The sequence below is a fragment of the Mustelus asterias genome, chromosome 1, assembly GCF_964213995.1.
Source record: "Mustelus asterias chromosome 1, sMusAst1.hap1.1, whole genome shotgun sequence".
Taxonomy (NCBI): domain Eukaryota; kingdom Metazoa; phylum Chordata; class Chondrichthyes; order Carcharhiniformes; family Triakidae; genus Mustelus; species Mustelus asterias.
The window spans coordinates 105,118,041-105,145,871 of record NC_135801.1 but is presented as its reverse complement, the minus strand read 5'-3'; the positions used below and the strand labels follow the sequence as shown (position 1 = coordinate 105,145,871).

Sequence of the window (27,831 nt, the reverse complement as noted above, 5' to 3'; positions counted from 1 at the left end):
CCTGTTTTTGGGTGTACTTAGCTGAATGAATCGCCATGCTACACAGAATGCCTCAGAGAGATTCATGCCGGAAAGTGGGGGGTGGGGCCTCATCCCATTGGAGAGGCCAGCAGCATTGTGCTGAGCGAGCCACTGTGCATGAGCTGATCTGTCAGTGGGGAGATCGGCACATGCACACTCCCCCCCACCCCATTTCCGGACTGCTGATTGCTGGCCTCCCCCAATCACCAGCCCCTTCCCCCTTTGCCCAGACCTGATTTCCCCCGCACCCCCATGGCCAGCCCCGACCACACCTTCCATGACCAGCCCTGATCTCCCCTCCTCCCATGGCCAGCCCCAATCGCTTCCCTCTCATGACCAGCCTTGAACGCCCCTTCACCATTCGATCCCATTGCAATGGCAGAGGGTTTTCCCCCCGCCCACCACCATCACTGATCATCCCTCCAGTAGGCCCCACTGCTCTCTTGCCCCACCCCCAAGATGCCTGGTGGGTAGTGCCAGTTTGCCCCTTGGGCAGTGCTAGGGTGCCAGGCTGGCATTGCCCAAGGGGCAGCCCCCCTGCCCCGACCTTCCGGGGATTCGTCAGTGGTCTCTGTCCCCACTAGCAGGGTGAGCACTTCTGTTCTCCGTTGGTGGGGAGCAGTTGTAATCTCCGCTGGTGGGAACCTCTCCTGAGGGACAGTGGAGGGACATTAGCGGGTTCAGAATGATTTCCATATGATAGTTAGCGCGTTGAAAAAAGGGCCTGGGAGACTCACAATCGGCCGGATGCCGATCACGAGTCCCGCTAGGGGCTGATGTTGCCCGGCCCACTGCGCTGCTGGGAGAATCCTGGCCATAATCTTTGAGTTTCACTCATTTAATATCCTTCTGATAGAATGTGGTTTTGTCACACCCGTTCTTTGGAATTCCACTCTGCAGCCAAGAAGTCTGCAAGGATAATGTGAACTAGTTTGTCTAACTATTTGTACAATGGCAGCATTAATCCAAAGGAGAGGTTTGTTGCATTGTAATGCCTTCTCAATAAAATGGTCTGAAAGATCTTTCGTATTTTGTCTTGTCCAGGCATGCAGGGTTCTTCCAAGGTCTTGTGTGGATCCATGCATGTTGACAGAAAAGAAAAAGGTCACCTGACCCTTCAACTCCATTTTGTTTCAAATGTAGTGTATCCGCTTATCTTTTCGATGCACAAGTGAAGTATCAATTTTCCATAAATCTAAAGTCAATATTGTGTGACTCTTACAATAGGCAAAGGCACGCATAACACAAGTATCAAGAGAATATACAAGGGTGATTAGTTAACATATGTATACAAAATGATATGTTTTCATTTATAAATTTGGTTTTGAATTTTTTATTTTGTCATGGCTTTTGTTTTTGCATTGTGGCCACGTGAACACTGATGGTCAGTGACAGAGGATAGCTAAGGTGTGGTTTACTGGTATTGAATTTGGATGAATTCTTCAGATTCCCTTATAAAAAGATACATTTTTGAACAGTAAAGGAATTAAGGGCTATGGTGAGTGGGCGGGTAAGTGGAGCTGAGTCCACGAAAAGATCAGCCATGATCTTATTGAATGGCAGAGCAGGCTCAAGGGGCCAGATGGCCTTCTCCTGCTCCTAGTTCTTATGTTCTTATAAAAGGGGCGGTTGAGGGCACCTCCTCTCTTCCTCTTTGTCCCATTCTGATCCTACACTTCTTCATTGCCATATACCTGGTCACAAGGGCTTTCCCCTTCATGGTCGTAAGGTTGTCCAACATACAGCAGGCATACAGCATGGTTAACATTGTATGCATTGTTTCAAAAGTCTTTAGCGAGCAGTTTGGCAGGTGCTGATGGACTTTTTTTGATGACTCCAGGACTTCTGCACAAACCAGTCCCTTTGAGATATGGATAGACAAATAACATTCCCCTTAGAATACAATGTGAATTGGAGAATGGCAGAGGTTATGTAAAGCAAGACAAACTGCTGGAAGAGGAAGGAGGTGGGGAGAGAAGATCTCTCAGCATGTGTCCAGGGTGTTCATGAAGCAAGTCTCTTACCTGAACCTCAACGTGTGCATGGGTGTCACACCAAATCCACATCGTCAGTGGAGAGACTGTGTCATCCTGTATCCAACCTTTGGTTGGCTCAAATGCAGCTGACATGGCATACTGCTACAAAGTGAAGGCATCATAACTGCTGCAAGGGTGCCAAACATTGACCTATAATTATTTTCTGCCTATAGTTAGACAGCAATTGAATCCCTGTTGGTTCCAATGGAGAGCAAAGTTGACATGTGGTGTCCGCAAAGAGATGTGCAAAGAGTAAATGACATCCTGCACCATGGGAAACCCTACAACGCTTGCAAAGCCATGTGCTAGTTCCAATTCCTTCTCTCTGGCAAGAGAATGAAATGTAGTTAGCTCTCAATGCATAGAGAACCTTCCATGATCTTAATTATGTAACAAAAAATGGCAAACTATGGATAATCAAAGTTACCTGGTCTGGTCTGCAGATGACTCCAGATCTGCAGCAATCTGATTGATTCTTAATTGCCTTCAGAGATGGGCAATAAATGCTGGCCTAGACAATGATGCCCACATCCCATAAACAAATGAAAAAAAGACTTTGCAGGGTAGACAGGGCTGGGTTTACCTTTGTCATTTCTGGTGCCTAGGTCAATGCTGATGATCTGTCCGGTTTCATTCCTTTGAGTTTTCTTTGTTGTTGTTGAATACAACCGAGTGGCTTGCCAGGCCATTTCAGAGGGCATTTCAGAGTGAACCACATTGCTATTGGTCTGGAGTCACATGTAGGCCAGACCAGGTAAGGACAGCATGCTTCCTTCCCTAAAGGACATTAGTGAACCAGGTGGGTTTTTATGATAATCGACAATGATATCATGACCATCATTAGACTTTTAATCCCAGATGTTTTATTGAGTTTAAATTCCAGCATCTGCCATGGAGGGATTTGAAACCAGGTCCCCAGAGGATTACCCTGGGTCTCAAAATTGTTAGTCTAGTGACAATACCATTGCACCGACGCCTCTCCTTTGGCAAATCCCCAGTACCAACGTACTGGGAATTACCACTGACGGGAAACTCAACTGAACCAGCCATATAAATATGGTGGCTACAACAGCAAATCAAAGACTAGAGACTAGGGATTCTGCATCAAGTAACTCATCCCCTGACTCCCCTAAGCCTATCCGCTATCTACAAGGCACAAGTCAGGAATACTCTCCACTTACATGGATTAATGCAGCTTAAACAAATACTCAGGAAGCTGGACAAGGCAGCCTGCTTGATTGGCACCCCACCTACCACCTTAAAGAATCACTCTCTCCACCACCGATGCACTGTGGCAGCAGTATGTACCATGATGCACTGCATCAACTCACCAAGGATTCTTTGACAGAACCTTCCAACCCCATGATCTTTGCCACCTTGAAGGACAAAGGTAGAAGCAGCATAGGAATACCAACACCTGCACGTTCCCCTCCAAGCCACACACAATCCTGACTTGCAACTGTCCTCCTCACAGTTCACAATACTTCCATATTTCGTATCATCAGGAAACTTTCAAATTCTGTCCTATACACCAAGCTCTAGTCAAAAATATATATCAGGAAAAACAAGGATCTGATGCAAGGGGAACTCCACTACAAACCTTCTTCCAGCCTGAAAAAAATCCTTTAACCGCTACTCTGTTTTCTGTCACTCAGCCAATTTTGTAAAATGGCACATGGCGCTTCATAGCGGTACTATCAAACAAAATTTGATACCAAACCCACAGAAGATGATATTAGGGCAGATGACAAAAAACTTGGTCAAAGAGGTAGATGTTAAGGAGCATCTTAAGAGAAAATAGAAAAATGGACAGCATGGTGACACAGTGGTTAGTACTGCTGCCTCACTACAGCAGGGACCCAAGTTCAATTCCAGTCTTGGGTGACTGTTGGTGTGGAGTTTTCACGTTCTCCAAGTGTCTGCGTGGGTTTCTTACGGGTGTTCCGGTTTCCTCCCACAGTTCAAAGATGTTCAGGTTAAATTGATTGGCCATGCTAAATTGCCCTTTAGTGTCAGGGGGATTAGCAGGGTAAATACATGGGGTTACGGGTTAGGACCTGGGTGGGATTGTGGTCGGTGCAGGCTCGATGGGTTGAATGGTCTCCTTTTGCATTAGAGGGATTTTATAGAGTTCAGGGAAGGAATTTCAAAGCTTAGGCCTTCAACAGTTGAAGGAATGATTGGCAATATTGAAATGATTAAAATTGGGAATGTACAAAAGGCCAGAGTTAGAGGAGTGCAGAAACCATGGAGAATTTGAAAACAGGGATGAGAATTTTAAAATTGAGGTGTTGTTCAAATGGGAATCAATGTAGGTCCATGAGCAAGGGTGTGATGGGTGAACGGTAGTTTGTGAGAATTAAGATACAGGAAGATTTTTTGGTTTGCGTTTACCACTGATTCGAATATGGGCAACCCGCTCTGACGAAGGGTCATTCAGACTCAGAATGTTGGCTCTATTTTCTCTCCACAGATGCTGTCAGACCTGCTGAAATTTTCCAGCATTTTCTGTTTTTGTTGTCACTGATTCTAATATGGTCAGCAGAGATTTGGATGAATTTAAGTTTACAAATATGGGAGATGAGGCTGGCCAGGAGTGCATTAGAATAGTCAAATCCAAAATATCTTGGGTATAAATGCAAGCTATAGCTTTATCAATTCATCAGCAATGGATACAGCATAATTCTATGTGCTGCCTTTAACCCTATCAAAATGGTTCATAATTTTAGAAAGGACAACTTTCATATTCCTTTGCACTTTTCAAAAATAAAAAATAGATGTTGTTAATGTTCTTTTTAAGATAAATTCTGCAGTAAATCTGAATATCTACTTGGAATAATACACAATTGTCCTTACAAAATATGCAATAACACCATGAGATGTGCAAAAATATAAAATGAAATTAAGATCACTTACCGACATTCAGGTTTTTAATTTCCTACGGCTGAATGTGGGAAAATGCAGACAGAACCAGTGCAATCACTCCAGTCAGTCTGAAAAACAGAAGGTTTCATATTAAATCTCATATTATTGTACAATTAATTTTGCATGATTCACAAATTTAAGCGGTGATAACTTGGGTGCTATTCAATGACAGGGTCCTGCAGTAGCTAAATATCTGAAAAATAGATACATTCATATCCTTACGAGAATTAAAGTGACCAAAATATATCAAATACAACAGAACTATACTTAACTACTTCCAAAGCCAGTCTTTATCCATTTAAAAACATCTCCTATCATCAAATAACTTTTAAACATCTGCTATCAGTGTAATCCCATCTGTTTCATCTTAATTTTTCAATGATGTTCTGATTTTTCCAATATCTCACACAAAAGGCATTCAATTGGTAACCGTAGAGGACTTCTATTATGACAATTTATTCATAATTATGAAATTGCTAGGCAGCACAGTTAGAGTAGATATTAAAAACAAAATCACAAAACCAAAGTATAAAACTGGCAAGTGTCAATCTCAGGAACACAGAGGGCAGGATTTTACAGCCCTGCCATGGTGTGTCCGCGCACCGCCCCCCCCCCCCCGGGCACATGTGACGGGCCATTTAGTTCAGCGGGACTGTAATATTCCACCGGGCAAGAAAGGTTGTAAAATCTTGGCCTGAATCTTTTGGCACAGAGAGCATGGCACATTGGCAAGCACTGCTGCCTCACTGCACCAGGGACCTGGGTTCGATTCCAGCCTTGGGTGACTGTCTGTGTGGAGTTTGTACATTCTCCCAGTGTTTGCGTGGGTTTCCTCCCACAGTCCAAAGATGTGCAGGTTAGGTGGATTGGCAATGCTAAATGTGTGGGGTTAGGGGGATAGGGCCAGAGTAGGATATTCTGTCAGTCAGTGTAGACTCGATGGGCCACATGGCCTCCTCCTTCTGCACTGTAGGAATTCTATGATTCCAAGAAAGAGGCCAATTGTGCCTGTGCCGGATCTTTGAAAGAGTTATCCAATTAGTCCAACTCCTCAACTCTTCCAACATGCTCCATTTCAAGTATATATCAACTCTCTTTCAACAGTTACAATGCAGCTGCTTCCACCGCCTTTTGGGAAAGTTCATTCCAGATTACAACAACTTACTGCATGCTAAAAAATCTGTGTCTCCCACTGGTTCTTTTGCTGATTATCTAAAATATTCTGCCACTAAAAAACATCTCCTTATTTATTTAAAGTCCCTCGACACCAACAACTTGTGTTTAAAGTGCATCATTAATGTAATAAAACATGCCAAGGTACTTCCCAGATGCATTATAAAACAAAATAGGATAGCAAGCCACAGAAGGAAAAATTAGGGCAGATGACCAGGAAAGAGGTAGGGTTTAAGAAGTGTCTTAGTGGAGGAAATCAATGGAGAAATTTGGAGACGGAATTCTAGCACTTAAAGTTAGGTAGCTGAAGACAAGGCCACCAATGCTGGAGGGATTAAAATCAGGGACGCTCAAGACGTTGGAATTAGAGGAGTGCCGACTCTCAGAGAGTTATACGCTGGGAGGAGGGTGGACCAACTAAATATCTTTAACTATGAACGAAGATATACTTTAGCACACTCTTCATTTGTAGTATAATACACCAGAAATGCATATCCCCATTAAAAATTGATAAGCAATTGTTTGGGGCATGGTTTGGGCTGGATCACATCTTCAGTTCTACAGCCATAATGTTGCCTGGGTCCACTGCCTTTGCTATATCCAAAGCATTCAGCTATTTCTTAATATCAAGTGGAGTAAATCAAATTGGCCGAATACTGGCATCTATGATAATGGGGATCTCAGGAGGAGACTGAGGGAGATAATTCACTAGGCACTTCTAGCTGAGAATAGTTACAGATTTGTCTTAAGTAATCACATCATCTCCCCCTTCTAGTTCTTTAATTGCAACCCACCATTCATGCCTAAATGTCCCATCAGGCTGCAGCATACGAGTCCCATTTACCTTACCTCTGCATCTCTATCGCTGATCTTCTGCCTGGACTGCACTGCAGTACCAGCAATGGCCAACACTCCCAGTGGCACTGCTAGTTTCTAATGGAAGCACTCCTAGTTTTCTGCCTGAGATCTAAGCCTGCTTATTTTAGTGTCTCCCCCAGGTAAATCCTCCCAACAGCCTAAAAATTGAGAGCCTCAATTGGGGAAAGGGCAGATGTCCCATCCGAGACCTTGTCCACCCCAGTGCAAAATTGCTGCAGGTTGGGGTGGGCAGGAATCCAGAGGGAATTTTGTTCCTTCAATTTCATACAGTCCCCTGCCTAAAAACCCACTAAGAGTCCAACGCTGGCATCTCCACATCATAAAAACCCACTGGCAGGGGAGCATGAAATTTAGATCTATGATTCTAAAATCGGAGAGGCTTTTTCTGGTCATATTTGACATAAGATTCATATCTATAGACAAGGTTTCTTGACTCTTTGTTCAGATGTTTCTTTGACATTACCATTGAGACAAATCTAGGACATTTTATACTTCCAATAATCTATGTTCCAGAAACCAAACAGATCTGAAATTAAACCATTGGTTGTAGATTGTGTCTGAAACACAAGAATATTTCAAGAAGAAAATAAACCATAAATCAGACATAAGAACATAAGAAGAACATAAGAAATAGGAGCAGGAGTAGGCCATCTAGCCCCTCGAGCCTGCCCCGCCATTCAATAAGATCATGGCTGATCTGACGTGGATCAGTACCACTTACCCGCCTGATCCCCATAACCCTTAATTCCCTTACCGATCAGGAATCCATCCATCCGCGCTTTAAACATATTCAGCGAGGTAGCCTCCACCACCTCAGTGGGCAGAGAATTCCAGAGATTCACCACCCTCTGGGAGAAGAAGTTCCTCCTCAACTCTGTCTTAAACCGACCCCCCTTTATTTTGAGGCTGTGTCCTCTAGTTTTAACTTCCTTACTAAGTGGAAAGAATCTCTCCGCCTCCACCCTATCCAGCCCCCGCATTATCTTATAAGTCTCCATAAGATCCCCCCTCATCCTTCTAAACTCCAACGAGTACAAACCCAATCTCCTCAGCCTCTCCTCATAATCCAAACCCCTCATCTCCGGTATCAACCTGGTGAACCTTCTCTGCACTCCCTCCAATGCCAATATATCCTTCCTCATATAAGGGGACCAATACTGCACACAGTATTCCAGCTGCGGCCTCACCAATGCCCTGTACAGGTGCATCAAGACATCCCTGCTTTTATATTCTATCCCCCTCGCAATATAGGCCAACATCCCATTTGCCTTCTTGATCACCTGTTGTACCTGCAGACTGGGCTTTTGCGTCTCATGCACAAGGACCCCCAGGTCCCTTTGCACGGTAGCATGTTTTAATTTGTTTCCATTGAGATAGTAATCCCATTTGTTATTATTTCCTCCAAAGTGTATAACCTCGCATTTCTCAACGTTATACTCCATTTGCCATATCCTCGCCCACTCACTCAGCCTGTCCAAATCTCTCTGCAGATCTTCTCCGTCCTCCACACGATTCACTTTTCCACTTATCTTTGTGTCGTCTGCAAACTTCGTTACCCTACACTCCGTCCCCTCCTCCAGATCATCTATATAAATGGTAAACAGTTGCGGCCCGAGTACCGATCCCTGCGGCACGCCACTAGTTACCTTCCTCCAACCGGAAAAACACCCATTTATTCCGACTCTTTGCTTCCTGTCGGATAGCCAGTCCCCAATCCACTTTAACACACTACCCCCAACTCCGTGTGCCCTAATCTTCTTCAGACAAAGAAAATACTACAGGGTTATTGTTTCAGGATGTCATTTTACATTTACTGCAATAAAAGATGTTTCAGTCACCGTAACAAAAAATAGGCTCAGGTTTTTCATATGGCGACATCTATGGCAGAGTGGAAAGTTGTGGGAGCAGGAGCAAGAGGCAGCTGCCAAGCTGTCGGGAAAAATAAATCTTCTTAAAATGTTTGCTGATGGAATTCGTACACTACTTAGAACATGCTGGTATAAGCTCCCGTTATTTTGAAGCCTCTGATGGTCTTTTGAATGCTGGGCAATACATAGCGGTGGCTGTGTACCACTCACCTTCATCAAATGCATTCATGAACAAAAGGCCCACACACATTCTCTGACAGGATCCACCCCCAGAAAACGAAGAAGGTGGGCAGATAGCAAAGCCAATGTAGCTTTCTGCTTCTGCCTGTCCTAGATTCACTGAAAATCAGGAGTGTGGGAAAAAACAAAGTTTAAATGTAGTAAAGTGCTTACAACTATAAAGTTAGCAATTCACTATAGTGGTCTTTAGTTTGCCATTGTACTCAGGATTTATGGTGGTACAGACTGCATGCCTATTTTGAATCAATTAACAGCTTTTCATAAAAGGAAAAGTGGTCATTATGCGATGTGCAAGGAAGCCTTTAAACCAGAGTAAACACCTATTTTTCATACGTGGAACAAAAAATCAAATCCTTTGAAAACTTTCTACTTGCAGGAATACTTTTGCCACTAAGTATCAGAATCAGCCTTGTCCCACACAATTTCACGGATCAAATGGTACAAAATAAATGGACAAATTCTGAGCCACAATAATAAATCAAGCTTAATGCTCCTATTTCATTATACTTATGATTCAGGTTGAAATGTTTAAAAAAAAAAGGTTTCTGTCCTCGCTGAGCTCACCATAGGTGGGCTTAAAAGCAACATTGGATGCACGAAAGGGTTAATAATCACACAAGTTTAAAAATCACATAAGCTGCAAGCTGTATCACATGGGGAAAACTGAGAGAAAACCACAGGTCTTGATTAAAGCAAATCCAGATAAGAGTCAAGGACTATTCAATTAAACGATGTGCAGCAGCAGCTCATATTTGTCCATTAGAACAAGGAGCAATGGAAATGGGAGAGATGGGAGGTTGATATACCATTGGTCAGACATATAGCTATCATTGCTTGATGAAATTATACTTAGGAAGACGTGCACAAGTTGTAAATGACCAACTATACCCTTATATATGCATGATGTAACCTAATCGATAGTTGTGAGTCTATATACATTTGATTGGTATAGGCTAATTTCTTGTAACTGGATCTTAACTATAAATGATGGCTTAATTCCTGGATTGAGGCTTTTTCCTGGGTGTACCACTTGCTGGAGCACCAGAACTGGCCCGTACCATAGTCTGTATTAAAGACATTGTCTGAAACTCCGAGAGTCTTTGTCTGGTTTCCTCGAGAGTGAGAGTGTGAAGTACACTATAGCCAAACAGCTGTATGCAATAACCTTGGAGTTTTGTTCAATAGAATTACATAGAAACTATGACACAGAAACAAGCCATTCCATCCCATCAATCTATTTATCTTGCACACAAACTGTAGTTCTAATCCTAGCTGTCTGACTGTTCCTAAATCTCTTTATTCTCCTTTTCTTGAACCATCTAACCTATACTTAAATGTTGACATGCTTTCTGCTTTCAATCACCAACCCTGGAAGTGCATATTACAGCACTCACCCCTCTGAAAAAATGTTTCTCCTGCTCTCAGTCCTAAACCTTATATTTAATCTTCTATTCATATTCCTTTGTTTCAGGTTTCCCCAACCCCTGGAATACTTTTGTTTCAATCCATCTTGTTTCATTACTTACCAAATCATCTGTAATCACCCCTGTTCTAATGAAAACAGCCTAATTATTAAGTTGTTCTTTGTATTTGTTTGCCTTGTACTCAGTCACTCCTTCTCTCCTGCTTAATCATAGAATCATTAAAGTGCCAGAAGAGGCCATTTGGCCCATCTTATCTACACCAGCTCTCCAAACGAACATCATGCTGTCTTGCGCAGAGCGCCAAATGGCACACCAGCTGTCATCTGACTATAGTTGTTGACATACTTGTGCAAAATTACAAGACACAGGAAATCATTACTTAACAACGTGCATAATTTATTATATCTTTCATGAAATCAATGTATTTTATTGATTTCTCAAATTAATTTGGCAGTATATCTTAGTAGGTCAAATAACTGATAAATTACCAATTGTAATAATTTATAAATAATTCAAGCACCGCTACATCAACAAATGGAGAATGTTTTTTGAATGATTGGAGCCTAAGAAAATTATCGAGTTTAAGCACTTGAATGTTTGAGTATTTATTGTCACACTATTTTATGTGAACATTTTGGTAACTGATACTGGCAGTTCACCTCACAGATAACAGAAGAAAGCCTATATAATATATATTTATATATATATATGTATAAAATTTTAAATGTGTATGGTTTCTGACTTGTCATCAGGCTTCAGATTTGCGGCTACTCCCATATATACAACAAGGGCAAAGGGGAGGCGGTTAATATGTTAATCATGGGAAAAACTATACAATGGCATTTCCTGTCATTAAAGAAATCGCAACACTAGTATGAGAAACATCAGTACATTCCTGGCAATACTGATGCTGTGCCAGATAGTGGATTACAATTAAAATCCCTTGTTTAGAAAATTCAAAAATAAAATGTCTCAGCTGCCCTGAAGGAAGCCAGCCATCTTTTAATGATGTAGGTCCTGATATCTTCTAGATTCATTTCCTTCCGTCTGAGACAGGCTTCCAATACACATGGGAATTCTGCTGAAATTACTCAAATTAGTCTGGCCATGGAAGATTTGCCAGGATCAGCAGCAGAACAAACAAGCACAATATCTGCCCCACCAACCTCATGCCAAATTTTCACCGAGACATAAAATTGTGGCTAGAATTTTCACAATATAGCCAGAGGTGGCTCCAACTCATTAATATTAAACAAAAGTCAAAATATTTACCTTTTGTTTTGCAAAAATGTACCTTATTTGAAAAATATCAGAAATAACATTACATATATTTCAAAATGGCAATCACTCAAAGTACAATAATATTCAGGTTTTCTACATACTTCGTGTTGCATTCTGAGATGCTTCAATAAAATCAAAGAACATTACAGGCATTTCAAAATGGTCATTACAAATGGTGCAATGGTATTTAAGTTGCCTACATAGATCAAGTTGCACTCTAGGGTGCTGCCATACAATTGTGATATATGTAATATTCACTGCATACGTACAATGCGAGTCATTCGGCTTGAGGGGGTTCTATTCAATTCCAATCTGACAAAAATCAGAAATATTTACTTATTCATAGTGATTCAAAAGATTGTTGAAAACTGGATTCCAAGGAAGTTATATATCTCAAAATGGCTATATAAATGCTCTTTATGGTAAGTGTTACAGCTGGAACAGATTTGTCTCCAGGAATTAAAAAAAATCACTTGTGTTTGAAGTTAGAAAACAACAAAAATGCTTTAAGGATCAGTAGTGCCTTCTAGAAAAAATGACTTTTCTTCCTCTGAGGTTAAAGCCAATGGAATGAGAATGCTAATTTTTCAGCATAAATGCAAAGTAATTTTAAACTGTAAATTTGAGGCCATGTGGAAAGCACGCATAATCTTATTATAAAGAGAAAATGCACATTACAGATCAGTGCTCATCCAATTGGGAATTCAGGTAAGAAATTGGGAAACTAAAAGGAGGTAACATTGACATAATGTGATTATAAACATTAAATTTCATTATTTACAGTTTTTTAGAACAAGATTACAGAGGAAACCCAAAGGAATGGGATGAGACAAAGACTAGAATTATTACTTTACAAAACCAGCAGTAGAAAGTTACCTTTTAAGCTACAAAACTTCTACAGGTTTAATTTCCGCCAGTAACAGTGTTTAACAACTGACTATCTTAAATAAGCTAAGGGCAGTGCTAAAATAGCATCCAAAGGAATTTTACTCAAATGTACTAACCAGTTTGCAACCAGAGGAAATTTAAACCATCAATATTTCATTTCCAATGAGGCATTGTCTTTAGAATTTCCAAATGTTGGATATGAATTTAAATAAAATAAGAATGTTTTTGATTAAAAGTAAATTCTGGATTAAATGACAATTGCTTCTTGAAACCCTTCAACAAAGATACAATTAAATTCAAAGATTTAAATGAGCTTCAACAAACTCCACGCTGCAGCTACAAAACTTCTAATCAAGGGAGTAAAATCTGGTCCGCATTATTTTATCATGCTCACATACGAATTAGACCATTCGGCCCCTTGAACCTGCTCTGCCATTTAATAAATCATGGCTAATCAGGTTGTAATCTCAACTTCACATGGCCACCTACTTCCATTAACCTTATCAAGAATCAATTTACCACCAGTTAAAATTTTCACAGACTCTGCTTCCATTGTCTTTTGAGGAAGCGAGTTACAAAGACTCATAATCCTTCAAGAGAAAACATTTCTCCTCATCTCTGTCATAAATGGCTGACCCCTGATCTTTAAAGTGACCTCTAGTTATAGCTTCTCTCACAAGAGGAAACATCCTCTCCACATCCATGAGACCCCTCAGGAACTTATATGTTTCAATCAAACTGTCTCTTACTCTTCTGAACTCCAGTGAATGTTATCAACATTCAAATTAATTCTAAATGAATCATAGATTTAAACATACATATTACATGAAAAATCATTGACAAGACTGATTCAGCCCTGGGACAGCGATAGCCTAGTGGTATTATCACTAGATTATTAATCCAGAAACTCAGCTAATGTTCTGGGAACCCGGGTTCGAATCCCACCAGATGGTGGAATTTGAATTCAATAAAAAATATCTGCAATTAAGAATCTACTGATGACCATTGTCGATTGTCAGAAAAACCCATCTGGTTCACTAATGTCCTTTAGGGAAGGAAATCTGCTGTCCTTACCTGGTCTGGCCTACATGTGACTCCAGAGCCACAGCAACGTCGTTGACTCTCAACTACCCTCTGAAATGACCTAGCAAGCCATTCAGTTCAAGGGCAACTAGGAATGAGCAATAAATGCGAGCCAGCCAGTGACACCCAAGTCCCACAAATGAATAAAACAAAATTCAGCCCTGGTACGGGTACTTCGAGCAGAAAATGCCTCAAAGCTCACAGAAAAGAAAGAGGCACAGAGGTAATGTGCATTATTTTTCTATTAAGAAAGGGGAGATGGAAAGGGAAACGTCAACCTAGTTTGTTCAAATTCTTCCTGCAGCATCCAAAGAAACTTACTAAATTTACTCAAGTTCGAAAAATCAGAGAGGGCGAAAGAGTCTAGATTCTATTTTAAGAAAATAATCAAATTTACAAATGGTTTATTAAAAGGTCAAAATGTCTTCTGCAATAACAGCTAATGGATAGCTGTTATGAAAGACTGCTCTACACTCGATCAATATTCCCGGGAAACTTATAAATATTTTAAATACAACAACTTTGTAAGCAGTGCGTGGTAATTGAGCCATACAAATTTAAATCATACAATTACCAAGCACAACAGTATTCAACCATACTATACAATGGTTCTCTAATGAAGTAACCTGGGTTTTAAAAACTTATATTCTAGATCTACAACAAAATTAAGAAAACAAAATATTATGAATTTGTTGCAGTATTTAGTTAAGCCTTTAATAGGTATTTGTGTACTTTAGTGAATATTTTTTCTTGTCAAAGTATGTTTTCATGATACTTACATTTATAGGTTATACATGCAAATTAAGAAAACATGTCTGACAAATCACAATATAATTAAATTTAGAGGTTACACTTATAATCCACTAACAAAACCTCTTGCTGTAAAATACTATTTCTATTTCTATGTTCTATTTACATAGAATGGTATGAATCTGAATTTTAAAAATATTTTTAAAACATTTGCGGCTGAATGATGCTTTAAAACATATAGGTGTTATTTTTTAATGTCCTTCTCTCATACCATCTCAGGTATTGTTCTCCACCCACAGAGCAAGCAGGTGATTCATCTCCCAGGCCATCGCAATGTCATTATGGCATCATTCAATAGGAAATGGCTTTTAACTATTAGACTTTAAATTTTCCTCTATCCTGCTGATGAAATGCCTGTGTGTGTGGGACCACACAAGAAGGATTAGAATAAAACCGTGGGTAAAAGTGCGCATTTCCTCTATTTAAAGCCAGTTTCATCATCAAGGGCCAGCTTGAGGCTAGAGGAAAGAATCCATGACTAAATTAAATTTACCCCTTCCATGGCAAGGCTTCAAACAAAGGATGGAGGAATGGAATGTGAAACAGGAATTATTCCCTATATGGAATTGGGATAAGTGAGATAAAAGCAAATTACTGCAAATGCTCAAATCTGAAATAAAAGCAGAAAATGCTTGTAAATGGTTCAAGAAGGCAGCTCACCACCACCCATCTCAATAGCAGTTAGGATGGGCAATAAATGATGGCCTCATGAGCAACGCCCACATCCTATGAAAGAATTTTAAAAATGGAAAAGGTGAGTTGGAATACAATTATGTAGGAGTGAAGGGATTAGAGGGGAAGCACTGTTACGTCTTTTCTTTTGGAGTTTAGGAAGAAGTGAGTTGGGGGCTGCTGTTTAGGACTGTTAGCACTGCAAGGTGTGGGAATCTGGGCTCCAGCAGAAGTGCAAAGAGAACAAAGAACAATACAGCACGGGAACAGGCCCTTTGGCCCTCCAAGCCCGCACCAACCATGTTGTCCGACTTAACTAAAGCCCCCTACGCTTCCGGGGACCATATCCCTCTATTCCCATCTCATTCATGTACTTGTCAAGACGCCCCTTAAAAATCACTACCGGATCCGCTTCCACTACCTCCCCCGGCAACGAGTTCCAGGCACCCACCACTCTGTGTAAAAAATCTGCCTCGTACATCTCTTTTAAAACTTGCCCCTCGCACCTTAAACCTATGCCCCCTAGTAATTGACTCTTCCACCCTGGGAAAAAGCTTTTGACTATCCACTCTGTCCATGCCTCTCATAATCTTGTAGACTTCTATCAGGTCTCCCCTCAACCTCCGTCGCTCCAGTGAGAACAAATGAAGTTTCTCCAACCTCTCCTCATAGCTAATGCCCTCCATACCAGGCAACATCCTGGTAAATCTTTTCTGTACCCTTTCCAAAGCCTCCACATCCTTCTGATAGTGTGGCGACCAGAATTGAACACTATATTCCAAGGGCGGCCTCACTAAGGTTCTATAAAGCGTCAACATGACTTGCCAATTTTTAAACTCAATACCCCGGCCGATGAAGGCAAGCATGCTGTATGTCTTCTTGACTACCATCTCCACCTGCATTGCCACTTTCAGTGACCTGTGTACCTGTACACCCAGATCCCTTTGCCTAGCAATACTCCTAAGGGTTCTGCCATTTACTGTATATTTCCTATCTGTATTAGACCTTCCAAAATGCATTACCTCACATTTGTCCAGATTAAACTCCATCTGCCATCTCTCTGCCCAAGTCTCCAACTGATCTATATCCTGCTGTATCCTCTGATGGTCCTCATCACTATCCGCAAATCAAGCCTGCGCCGATACGTGGTTTCTATCCCTCTGTTCGCCTCCTGTTCATGTGTCTATCAAGATACACCTTGAATGTTGCTAACGAGCCTGCTTCCACCACCTCCACTAGCAGTGCGTTCCAGACACCCACCACCCTCTGTGAAAAACTTTCCCCGCAGTCTTCCCTAAACTTACCACCTGTCACCTTAAACCTGTGCCCTCTTATAGTCAACCCTTCCACCCTGGGAAAAAGCCTCTGATTATCCACCCTGTCTATGCCTCTCATAATTTTGTAGGCTTCTATCAGGTCGTCCCTCAGCCTTCACCTTTCCGGTGAAAACAGAATTTATCCAACCTCCCCTCATATCTAAAACGCTCCAGACCAGGCAACATCTTGGTAAACCTTCTTTGCACCTGCTCCAAAGCATCCACATCCTTCAGGTGGTGTGGCGACCAGAACTGCAGGCAATGTCCGAAATGCGGCCTAACTAAAGTTTTATACAGCTGTAACATAACTTGCCAACTTTTATACTCAATGCCCCGCTGATGAAAGCAAACATGCTGTATGCCTTCTTGACCGCCTTATCCACCTGTGTTGCCCCTTCTCAGGGATCCGTGGACCTGCATGCCCAGATCCCTCTGTATATCAATGCTCCCAACAGTTCCGCCATTTACTGTTTAATTCACACCTGAATTTAGGTGTATTTACTCTATAATATGCACCTGAACGTAGGGGCTAGAATGTGGAGGTTTAGCTCGCTGATGAATTTCTGGGCTTGGCAGCACTGTGATAGCTGTGGGTTATGGCTGAATTTGGCGTGAAGTCTTGGAGTCAGTCAGTTACAGGATACCTGGGCAACTGCAAAGATAAAGAGGATTCTGCAGCATTGAGAAGGCTGCCCTGGGATATGGAAGAGCCAAAGCTGGGAAGGGGTGCATGTGTGACTGGATTGGAGAGGGCCACAGTTTATCAACGGGGATCCAGCTGCACAGGGTAACAAGAATCCACAGGCCTGACAGTATTGACAGAAAATACAGGCAGTCCTCGGACTTATGACAAGATGCAGTTTTCAGGAACCAATTGTAAGTTGGAATGTCGAAACTCGGAACTGATTTTCCCAGAAGAACAATGTTATAAATGGGTGATTGGTATCTGAACCAACGCCTAAAACCCTGGGGGTTAATTCTCCCATCCCGACGCGCATGTTTTTTGGTGTGTCAGGATGGGAGAATCGTGTGTCGGCATAGAACATTACAACGCAGTACATGCCCTTCGGCCCTCGATGTTGCGCCGACCAGTGAAACCAATCTAAAGCCCATCGAAGCTACACTATTCCAATATCATCCATATGTTTATTCAATGACCATTTAAATGCCCTTAATGTTGGCGAGTCCACTACTGCTGCAGGCAGGGCATTCCATGCCCTTACAACTCTCTGAGTGAAGAACCTACCTCTGACATCTGTCCTATATCTATCACCCCTCAATTTAAAGCATTTCATGAGATTCGCGCATGCATCGGGAACACATGCATGTCTCCCACAGCCAGAGAACAGGTGCAGTCAGGTCCGTGCTGGAAGCCGGCGGGAGGAGGGGTAAGTAATTTAAATCTTTTAAAAATGTATTTTAAATGTATTTTAGATGTGATTATTGGGCCCAGTATGGAATTCTCCGGGCCCGATAGCATCTCCCACCCACCAGCAGTATTTCACTCTGGCGGGGTTTAGAGTAGTTCCCCACTTGTAGGGAACTAGTGGGAGACCCCGCTGGAGTGAAGGGGGGGCAATCGAGGCCCCCCAAGGGGTCGGGTGGAAAGGGGATGGTGCCCCCTGGACATGGTACCCTGCCAATACCAGCCTGTGCCCCCGGCACTGCCCATTGGGCATCAGGCAACGCCAAGGGGCAGGGCCTAGGGGGCAATCGGTGGGGGCGCTGGAGATCGGGGCACTCCGGGACGGGGTGGTAGGGACTGGCGGGGCAGCAGTACGAGGGGCACATGCTGGCCAGCGATCGGGAGGCTGATAGGACGGGGCCACTGCGCATACGCAGTGTTCTGGAACTGTCAGACTCCGGCGTGAATCGGCCCCGATTCACGATTGTTGTGACCTCTGCATTGCACAGAGTGTGGAGATTCGGGTCTGAAGTTGAACTGAAAAAACAATCGGGATTTAGACCAGTTTTCTTGCCAATTCAGCACTTTTGGGAGAATCCCCCGCCCATTTCACCAAAATAACCCAGAATTTTGAACTCAAATAAATATGTCAATAAAATACATTAATGTTGATGTAAATCATAGAAATACATGTCCAATGTATATTACCTACAACTGATCTGAAAACATAGACATATTTTAAAGCCTTCATTTTTCTTCATCATTCTTGGGATCATGGGTGCGTCTGGCTGGGTAAGATTTCCAGGGGTTCTTGAGGTGATTTGGAAGGACTTCTTTGAGGTGAATTTGTGGGACTTTTTGAAGGGATTTTGGTTGGAATGTCAGTGATTCATCAACATCCACGGGTGCAACATCTAAGTTGAGTTCTTTGTCCATTTCAACAACATTTTTGGTCACCTCTTCAGTGTCTGTAAAGCCTTGGAGGTCATACACATAGGATGGGATCTTATGAGAATCTGGTGAAAAAACTCATCCCCCCCGCCCCCTCCTGATCATTGCCAACATCACTAATCGCTTGCAATGCCAAAATGTGCCAGGGCACTGCCTGGCCAAGTCCTCCCCTGACAGCTATAGTAACTGTTGCGCCTTGGGGGTGGGGTTCACATCTGGGTGAAACTATTGTAAACCTTGTCAACACGAGTATAAAAATCTCATGGAGGAGGCGGAGGAGGAGTTCTGGCGATGGGGGTCTTTAATTAGATTCAAATTTATTGAAAAATGCAAATCAATTTTCGCCTATTATGGTTGTTACAGATGCTGTCAGATCTGCTGAGATTTTCCGGCATTTTTCTGTTTTTGTTTCAGACTCCAGCACCTGTAGTATTTTGTTTTTGTTTAACTCACTGCCACTTCTTTTAGGAATGCCTTCCCTGAAGAAGTCTTCCCTCCGACAAAATTTCCATTTGTCTCTTTCACCCTGCGATAAATCTCTGCTGATTCTCTTTCTTCTCAGCTCTGATGAAGGGTCATCTAGACTCGCAATGTTGGCTCTACTCTCTCTCCACAGATGCTGTCAGATCTGCTGAGATTTTCCAGCATTTTTCTGTTTTTGTTTCAGATTCCAGCATCCGCAGTATTTTGGTTTTGTTTAACTCTCTGCCACTACTCGTCTAGGAATGCCTTCCCTGAAGAAGTGCTGCTCTTCTCTCTGACAGAATTTCTGTTTGGCTCTTTCATCCTGTGATAAATCTCTGCTGACTCTCTTTCCTCTCAGCTCTGATGAAGGGTCATCTAGACTCGAACCTACAGGTTGAGCAGGGAAAATACTAACTTTATCATTCACTGTGCAGAATGCAAGTAGGGCTCAAGCTTGGTTTGAACTTTGTGAAGAAAAGTGCTGCTGGAAGATTTGCCTCACTTGGAGCTAGAGGAAGAAATCTAATGAAAATCAGCTGTTAGCTTGGAGAATGAGACAAATCCAAAGTTTGAATTAAAAAGCCCACAGTTGTGAGGTTTTGAAGAGATTTTGTAGGATAACTTATCCAAAAGCTAATGGAAGGATGTCCATGAAATTTCATACTTCAAAGAAAGTTGGAATACTGAGAAGTAGAGTGAATTCCAGAGGGCTATAGCATACCTTTGGGTTGGTCCTGGAAAAGTGAATTTAAAAAAGTGATTCTTGTGATATACAAGGAAAATCTTGAAGAAAGTAACAAGTAGAACTGAGTTTATAGCCAAAAGTCTTTATCAGCTATTGTTTTAAGTTTGTGTTTGATTTCTCTTTATATACAGTAGTTTGTTTTTGTTTAAAAACTTGAAACCTTATGGCATAATTTCTTTCAGTTAGTCACTGGGTGCCCAGATTTATCTTTTAATGTTAACAGAAACTAATACCTGAACAAGGTCGCATACGCTGATGAACAGTTTACCTCCTGACTTGTTAATGTATCTCCTACATTTCCAATCTACAACTGTAAATCTGGTGTTTGATGAAACGCTCAGTACTTGCCTACATGGGCCCAGCTACAATGATACTTAAGAAACAGGGAAGTCCTTTCGACTGACACTCAGGACTCATATAATCCTTTCTGCTGCAGCTGCAGAATGTAATATTCATAGGGTGCACTATAGCAATTTACCAAGATTACCCGGTCCTATGAACCTCTAATAACAATAGCGATATTGTGGTCACACCATCACTTCCAATTTATGCACCATAACCTAACATCAGTGTCAGAGCACTTTCACCACATAGACAACTGTAAATCACAAGATGGTTCACCAATTTCTCATAACTAAGGGTGGCAAAATATATCTTCAAAAGTAGCCGTATAAACTTCCGTTTTGCTAAAAGGAGCTCGCTAAGAGTGAACATAAAGGAACATTTCTTGGCTGATATTTTCTAAACAGAGGAAATAGCAATTCTACACATTATACAAAAGCAAATGGGAAATATTTATTGTACATTAACTCATGTTTAAAAACCTATGGAATGCGGAGGTGCTGTGTCTCGTGACATCTCAGACACTTCTAAGTTTACAATTTCTTAAAAGACCAAAAGAGAAAATCATGAATACATATGTGTGAAGTATCTACATCAACCAATAGAATTCTTTACTGCATGATCGATAACAAAAAAATGTCTTGCTTGCCAATTATTGCCAAAAAAATACACTGTGGTCCACAAAATTAAATAAGGTCCTAATGTTCTGTGCAAATAGTGAGTAGAAAACACATAACAGTTATATACATGAAATAGCCACAATTATAGATTCCTTAAATCTTTCCAATGCAGAACACAACTCATCACTGGTAAATTTCAAGTCCATCAGAAAGAGACAAAACATTTGCAAGCTTTTTTCAAAACCTCAATATCAACGGCAGCCTTGTAAGCATAGGGATACATAACTCAACTGCTATAGGCTTAAACTTGTCAGTTTCCATAGAAATCAGAACTCCTCAGGTCTTTAAAGAACCACTTTACAGTATTTTCAGTATCTTACAATTATCATTTAAAAAAAGTATATAGGCCAAATGATGCACAAGGAAAATTGTTTTTTTTGGTATAAAAACCTACAAGCCAAGCTCAGTAATAAGTTAAGAAATGCTTTTCCAAATTCATTTGGTGAACACTTTATTTTAATTACTGATTGTAATCAGTATTTAAATAAAATAAGTTTAAACTTAATCAGTATTTTTTTGTTCTGAGTTTTTGAATAACATTGGTGAAATGGATGATATGCAATGCAATGATATGCTGGGGAGAGGATCAGGCTTCTGTTTCAATGTACAATGAGTTCCTGATCTCGATCATACATTGGAAGAAAATCTTCAAGCAAAGACAAAGGACTTAATGGAGAAAAAAATAATAATTTTAAAACGAACAAGTGGGATAGTCGCATGAGTCACAGTTATCAGCAGATAACTGCCTATATAGATGCACATGTGAAAACAACAAAGAAAGCCCTTCATTTCAGCAGAGGAGGATAAGTACAAAAATTTATGAGAAAAGTAAAAATAAAAATAAATTAAAAAAATTAAAGACCTTATACTTTGAGTGTGGCTGTATTTTTCTAAATTAGTTTGGAGGGAAGATAAAGTCGCCATAGTCCCAGATGACCATAGGCTGCTCTCCCCTTTTGAGGGAGAGAGTTGACTGGTGGTGATTTTGACCTGAGGATCATCACATCTCAGGTGAGCGGCAAGGTTGTGAAGGCGGGATTGCTAAATCACAAACAGTTCCTTCAGCTTGAAATCTTAATGGTTGACGCGAACTACATGCATGAATAAAAAGTAGAACCTTTGGGATGTTAAACTGAGGTCCTGCGCTAATCAGGACATAACAATCAAATAACACATTTCTGTGTAAAGAAATTCTAATGCTACATCTGTTCAAAGCTGTTGCTACATTTCTACTAAGGAATCTCAGGAGACCCTGCCAAAAATGCCTAAATCTAAACACCGTTTTCCTATTTTGGTGATTTTCCAGTTATTTTGCACAATGTAATGCAAATTTAAAATGGATACTCTGCAGAGTGGTTTTCTTCCAATTTAGACCTTAACTTAGTTATATCACAGAAAAAGTCTTTGAGGTGGAAGCTAAGGAGAGGCAAAATTCCACTGCATTACAACAATCCAAAGCACTGTTGCAGAATTCATCATCAATTTGATGCTTTCAGGTTACCTCCCTCTTCAAAGCAGAAGGAGTGAATTCATCAATGTTTGGAATCACAGAATAAACAGTACAGAAGGAGGTAATTAGGTCCATTGTGAATGGCAGTTGATAATTAAATCATGAAGAGGAGGAGGAGGCTCCATAAACATCCACATGCTAAATGAAGATTGAGTCTAGCACACGAGTGCAAGAGACAAGGCTGCAGCATTTGCAACAGCCTTAAGCCAAAACTGCAAAGTAGATGATCATTTCAGTCTTCTCCTGAGGTCACCAGCATCAGGGATTATCTTCAGATAATTTGGTTTACTCCACATGATATCAAGAAACGGACGAAGACACTCTATAGAGGAAAGACTGGATGGACCCTGGCAATGTCCCGGCAGTAGTGCTGAAGACTTGTCTAGTGGCACAGCATTTTCTGGAGTTCAAGTTATTCCAGTACAGCTACAACACTAGCATCTACCTGGCAATATGTAAAACTGGCCAGGTGTGCCCTGTCCAGAAAAAAAACAATCTTGCCAGTAATCTCCTCATCAGTCTATTCTTAGTCATCAACAAAATAATGGAAGACGTTGTTAACAGTCCGATAAAGTGGCACTTACTCAGCAATAACCTGGCATTGCTGCTCAATTTAGGTTCTGCTTGGGCCACTTGGTTCCAGACCTCATTACAGCCTTGGTCCAAACATGGATGAAATAGGTGAATACCTGAGGTGAAGTGAGATTGACTGTCCTTGATGCCAAGAGAGCATTTGATCAAATGTGGCATCAAGGAGCTCTAGTAGAACTGAAGTCCATGGGAATCAGGAGGAAAACTTTCTGATAGGAGCTTTACCTAGCAAAAAGCAAGGTGGATTGTGGTTGTTGCAGGCCAATCATCTCAATCATGTCCTCTGCCTAAACATCTTGAGCTGCTTTATTCATCCATCCTCTCGTCTAATGCAAGGTCAAATGTGGTGATGATGTTCACTGATGAATGCAGTGTTCAGTTCCATTCGCAACTCCTTAGATACTGAAGCAGGCAATGGCTGCATGCAGGCAACATTCAGGCTTGTGCGGATAAGTGGCAAGTAACATTGATAATACACAAGTGCCAAGCAATGACCATCTCCAACAAGAAATAATCTAACCATTACTCCCTCAGTGTACCCGAATAGGCACCGGAGTGTGGCGACTAGGGGATTTTCATAGTAACTTCATTGCAGTGTTAATGTAAGCATATTTGTGACACTAATAAATAAACTTTAAAGTTTTGACATCTAATGGCATTATCATCAATGAATCACCCCACCATCAACATTCTGGAGTGGGGGAGATTACCATTGCAGGAACTTAACTGAAGTAGCCATGTAAATACTGTGGCTACAAGAGCAGGTCAGAGGCTGGGAATTCTGACTTCCCAAAGCCTGTCCAACATCTATAATCAGCTAAGTCTGGACTGTGTTGGAATGTTCTGCACTTACCAGGATGAGTGGGGAAAGTTTGTGACTTTTCATCAGAACTCAATTTATGCTGCCAGAAGTGCTGAGCATTTTCAACATTTTTTGTTTTTATTTCATTCAGCATCTATAGTATTTTGCTTTTGTGTCTATATGAGAACAGCTCCATTAATACTCAAGAACCTCAACACCATCCAGGATAAAACAGCCTGTTTGATTGGCATCCCATCCACCACCTTAAACATTTACTTCCTACATCACCAATGTAGGAGGATCCCATCTACAAGATGCACTGCAGCAACTCACTAAGGCTCCTTCAACAGTACCTTCCAAACCCACACCATCTAAGGACTATGGCAGCAGACACATGGAAACATCACCACTTGTAAGTTTCTCTCCAAGTCACACACCATCATGACTTGGAAGTGTATTGCCATCCCTTCAGTGTCACTTGATCAAAACCCTGGAAATTACTCCCTAAAACACTGAGTGTTTCTACATTACATGGACTACAGTTAAGGTGGTTCACCACCATCTTGTCAGGGTTAATTAGGAATAGGCAATAAATATTAGCCTTGCCAGCAAGCCCACATCTCATGGACAAGTTAAAAAATCCAAAATAGTCACATCTATGACAGTTTTTTGAAAGGGCTATCCCATTCCCTGCTTTTTCCTCTTGACTCTGTACTTTGTTCCTTTTCAAAATGTTTACAATTTTTCCTTTCCCAGCATTTACAATAATTTTTCATTCAGTTGAGTGGATCTTGTTTTTGGCATTATCAATTTTTTCTTTTTTGTCCATTTAGAAAAAATTATTTTATTTTTTCCTTTACTTTCTAACACACACATTTTAAAAGTCTATTTGAATTGTCGTTTTTTTTCACACTCTCCCCCCATTAAAATGACACGATTTCTTAATTATTAATATACTATCCAACTGTCTATTAAGCAGATGGTTATTTTTAATTTTACATTATTACTCATTTTTTCCTTCTTGGGTCTTTCTGCACTTCATGGTTTCCTTTACCAACAGGATGAACTAAAGACTGCCTGGCAATCCTCTTTTCAGAGCTATAGTTGTTTACAAGCAACTGCAAAATAATGATGGAGAGGATCATTCCTCTTTTCCCTGCCTTCAGATGAAAGATATTTGAATTCTAAATAAAATATTGGTTTCAAATGTAATTTTACAGGTAGGTCAGTATGCTGACACCCCAGGGACACGAATCAGGGACCGGGACCCAACAAAATGTCCAAAGATGTGCTGGTTAGGTTGATTGGCCATGCTAAAATTTCCCCTTTGTGTCCTGAGACGCGTAGGTTAGAGGAATTAGCGGGTAAATATGTAGGGATATGGGGGTAGGGCCTGGGTGGGATTGTGGTCAGTGCAGACTCGATGGGCCAAATGGCCTCTTTCTGCACTGTAGGGTTTCTATGAAAATTAAACTTAAGCGAGGTAAACGGAATGAAGAAATTAAAGAGTTTCAAAGGAGTGTCAAATATCCAGGATCAGATTCCATCCAAGAATTTTAAAAATAGTTATGAACATCTGACATCCCGAACTATAATCTACCAAAAGTTCTCTCAATTTAGGAACTGTCCTTTGGATTTGGAAAACTGCACCTATCAGTCTGCTATTTAAGAAAGGTCATGATGTGGAGATGCCGGCGTTAGACTGGGGTAAACACAGTAAGAAGTCTAACAACACCAGGTTAAAGTCCAACAGGTTTATTTGGTAGCAAAAGCCACTAGCTTTCGGAACAGGTTGTTCCTTCGTCAGGTGGGTGGGAGTTCTGATCACAAACAGGGCACAAAGACACAAACTCAATTTACATGAATAATGATTGGAATGTGAGTCTTTACAGCAAATCAAGTCTTAAAGGTACACACAATGTGAGTGGAGGGAGCATTAAGCACAGGTTAAAGAGATGTGTATTGTCTCCAGACAGGACAGCTAGTGAGATTTTGCACATCCAGGCAAGTTGTGGGGGTTACAGATAGTGTGACATGAACCCAATATCCCGGTTGAGGCCGTCCTCATGTGTGCGGAACCTGGCTATCAGTCTGTGCTCAGCAACTCTGCGCTGTCGTGTGTCGTGAAGGCCGCCTTGGAGAACGCTTACCCGGAGATCAGAGGCTGAATGTGGGCATTTTAAGAAAGGTGACAGAGGGAACCCAGGGAAATATAGATCAGTAAGCCTAACATCTATTGTTGGGAATAACAACAGAAAATGCTGGAAATGTTCAGCTGGTCCGGCAACATCTGTCTGGAGACAAATAGAATTAACCTTTCAGACAAGGTTAGGGACAGAGTGACTCAAAAAATTTTCAGCTGATCAGAGGGTAAAAGGGTAAGTCATGGCTGAAGAACCTCAATGATTCAAGAGGTGACTAAAGTTCTGGATGGGCAAATGCCAATGGATCTAATCATACAGATTTACATTTGATAAAGTCCCTTATAAGAGATTGTTAGCTGAGGTTAAAGCTCATGGAACTGAAATTATTGACTTGATTAGGAAATTAGCTGAGTGGAAGGAGACAAAGAGTAAGGATAATGTTGAGATGATGGGTTGGGTTGCTGAATTGCAAGGTTGGATTGAGATTCTGGGGATGGGCTATTGGATCGAGAGGAGTTTTTTTTGCTACTTTCTGTCTCCGTTCTCGCTCTGTCCACCCTAAACGCGAGTTGTCTGGGGTAAGTAACATTCCAGCAGGCAACCCCATTTAAACACGGGTCGGTGAGTAAGCACGTCAACTTGCACGTAGCAGACAGGGGTGGTAGGGAGTAACTTTGACGTTAGATGAAACGCCCGTTTTAAATTCCCTCAAAGTTGAGACAACTCGCCCAGCTGCTCCCCCCATTCCCCTCTTACTGAGCGTCAGCTGTTGACGTGCCATGTACTCACCGCGCTGACGTCACGCTCCCGGCGATGGCCGTTGAGTGCGGCTCCGGCCGTTTGCTGCAAACGTTTGAAAACTCGGCGTTCCAATGGGCTCTCGCGCCGCTGCCACCACAACAAACATTCGGCAAGTCCCAGCTCGCGCGCTGCACTTCCGCTACTGCGCCTCCGCTAACGCGCGCGGGCCCGGGTTCGCGCGCCTGCGCATTCAAGACGGAGCGCGCTGGAGGTCTAAGTGTAGTTTTTTCCCCATTAGCCGGTTACGCACAAAAGCAGCCCTTCAAAGCTTCATGTATCTCACTGTCAATGCAACGCATTTTTATATGTTTCATTCAAAAAAATGCAAGCGCTACATTTTTAATAGGTTAACGATGTCCCTCACTTTTATTCAATACCACCCCCAACATTCATACCTCACTTGGAATAACATTAAGGGCATTTAAATGGTCATTGGATATATGGATGAATATATGGATGATATTGGAATAGTGTAGGTTAGATGGGCTTTAGATTGGTTTCACAGGTCGGCGCAACATTGAGGGCCGAAGGGCCTGTACTGCGTTGTTATGTTCTATGTTCAATACAACAGCTCAAAAACAGGCCAGCCCATGTTTACTTAAACCTCCTCCCATCTTCCCTCATCTGAGTATATCAATCGCCTATTCATCTTTCCCCCTCTCATCTGTTTTGTCTAGTTTCCATCAAATGCTTCATGTATTCAATATTCGCTTCAACCACTCCCTGTGGTAACAAGTTCTACATTCTTCCCCATCTGATAAAAAAGCTTCTGAATTTCC

The 27,831-nt window shown here is 41.5% G+C and overlaps 1 protein-coding gene across 2 annotated transcripts in view; it reads right to left on the bottom strand.

Moving 5' to 3' along the window:
* LOC144495708 (kelch-like protein 5) overlaps positions 1-27,222 on the bottom strand; it is a 122,116-nt gene extending 94,894 nt beyond the window's left edge. Inside the window, exons 1-2 of one of the 2 annotated variants that reach the window (XM_078216066.1) lie at positions 27,041-27,222; positions 4,974-5,050 (exon numbers count right to left, since the gene is read on the bottom strand). The gene's annotated coding sequence lies outside the window, so the exon portion shown is untranslated. The remainder of the gene's footprint in view (positions 1-4,973; positions 5,051-27,040) is intronic. The other variant, XM_078216074.1, reaches the window with a different exon arrangement.
* Positions 27,223-27,831: the final 609 nt, after the last annotated feature.